The 2,224-nt window shown below is 41.5% G+C and overlaps 1 protein-coding gene across 1 annotated transcript in view; it reads right to left on the reverse strand.

Moving 5' to 3' along the window:
• STXBP3 (syntaxin binding protein 3) overlaps positions 1-2,224 on the reverse strand; it is a 66,149-nt gene that overhangs the window by 43,202 nt on the left and 20,723 nt on the right. The gene's annotated exons all lie outside the window — the stretch shown is intronic.

Consider the following 2,224-nt stretch of genomic DNA (forward strand, 5'->3'; position numbering starts at 1 on the left):
ACTCGGGAGGTTGAATCAGGAGAATCACTTGAGCCCAGCAGATGGAGGTTGAAGTGAGCCAAGATCACACCAACTGCACTCCAGTCTGGTGACAGAGTGAGACTCTGTCTCAAAAAAACAAAAAACAAACAAACAAAAATGCTGGGAGTGTGGCTCACACCTATAATCCCTACACTTTGGGAGGCCGAGGTGGGTAGATCATTTGAGGTCAGAGTTTGAGACCAGGCTGGTCAACATGGTGAAATCTCATCTCTACTAAAAGTACAAAAATTAGCCCGGAATGGGGGTACGTGCCTGTAATCCCAGCTACTCTGGAGGCTGAGGCAAGAGAACTGCTTGAACCTGGGAGGCGGAGGTTGCAGTGAGACAAGATTGCACCACTGCATTCCAGCCTGGACGATGGAATGAGATTCTGTCTCAAAAAAAAAAAAAATTAGCATATGGTGCTGCTTTACCATGACATTTTCACAACTTTGCACAGCAAGCTTGTAGCTTTCTTGTAGTCTTTGCCTCTTATGGAAATATTTTCACTACCTTTTCCCAGACACACAATGGGGTTAAGGGAACTAGACTGTCTTGCTGCAGATAAGTGCAAGCCACATGGCACCAAAATTATTTTTCTTTTGTGGATCCACAAGAGGAAAATTCCCTTGGCGTGGGCCTACCCATGGAACCTCCTGTTTGTTTTCAACTGACAATGGTTTCACCCATGTGATGAACTTAACAGAAAAGAAGGTTTTGCAGCATGACATTGGTACAAAAACAGACACGCAGATCAATGGAACAGAATAGTGAGCCTAGATATAAGGCCGCACACCTACAGCCACCTGATCTTTGACAAAGCTGACAAAAACAATGTGGAAAGGACTCCCTATTCAATAAATGGTGCTGGGATAACTGGCTAGCTACATGCAGAAGACTGAAACTAGACCCCTTCCATACACCATATACAAAAATCAACTTGAGATGGATTAAAGACTTAAATGTAAAATTCAAAACTATAAAAACCCTGGAAGACAGCCTAGGCAGTACCATTCTGGACACAGGAATTGGCAAAGATTTCAAGACAAAGATGCCAAAAGCAATTGCAACAAAAGCAACGACTGACAAATGAAATCTAATTAAACTAAAGAGCTTCTGTGCAACAAAAGGAACTATCAACGGAGTAAACGGACAACCTACACAATGGGAGAAAATATTTGCAAACTACGCATCTGACAAAGGTCTAATATTCAGCATCTCTACGGAACTTAAATTTACATGAAAAAAACCCATTAAAAAGTGGGCAAAGGATATGAACACTGTTCAAAAGACATATAGGTGACCCACAAGCATATGAAAAATGGCTCAAAATCACTGATCATTAAAGAAATGCAAATCAAAACCACAATGAGGTACTATCTCACACCAATCAGAATGGCTATTTTTAAAAAGTCAAAAAATAACAGATGCTGGTGAGGCCGCAGGAAAAAGGGAAGGCTAATATTCCGTTGGTGGGAATGTATATTAGTTGAACCATTGTGGAAAACAGTGTGGTGATTCTTCAAAGACCTAAAAAACAGAACTGCCATTTGACCCAGCAATCCCATTACTAGGTATATACCCAAAAGAATACAAGTCTATTATAAGGACACATGCACGTATATGTTCACTGCAGCACTATTCACAATAGCAAAGACATGGAATCAACCTAAATGCTCATCAATGGGAGACTGGATTAAAAAAAAAAATTGGCGCATATATATCTACCCCACAGAATACTAAGCAGCCATAAAAAAGAATGAGATTATGTCTTTAGCAGGAACATGCATGGAGCTAGAGGCCATTATCCTTAGCAAACTAATGCAGGAACAGAAAACCAAATACTGCATGTTTTCACTTACAAGTAGGAGCTAAATGATGAGAACACACGGACACAAAGAGAGGAACAATAGGCACTAGGTCTACTTGAGGGTAGAGGGTGGGAGGAGGGAGAGGAACAGAAAAAATAACTATTGGGTACTAGGCTTAGTACCTGGGTGATGAAATAATCTGTGTAACAGACCCCCTTGACATGAGTTTACCTATAACAAATCTGCACATGTACCCCAAACCTAAAAGTTAAAGAAAAAAGTTAGGGCCAGACACGGTGGCTCACGCCTGTGATCCCAGCACTTTGGGAGGCTGAGATGAGCGGATTACTTGAGGTCGAGAGTTCGAGACCACCCTGAACATGGAGAAACCC

The sequence above is a fragment of the Colobus angolensis genome, unplaced genomic scaffold (genome assembly GCF_000951035.1).
Source record: "Colobus angolensis palliatus isolate OR3802 unplaced genomic scaffold, Cang.pa_1.0 Scaffold273, whole genome shotgun sequence".
NCBI lineage: Eukaryota > Metazoa > Chordata > Mammalia > Primates > Cercopithecidae > Colobus > Colobus angolensis.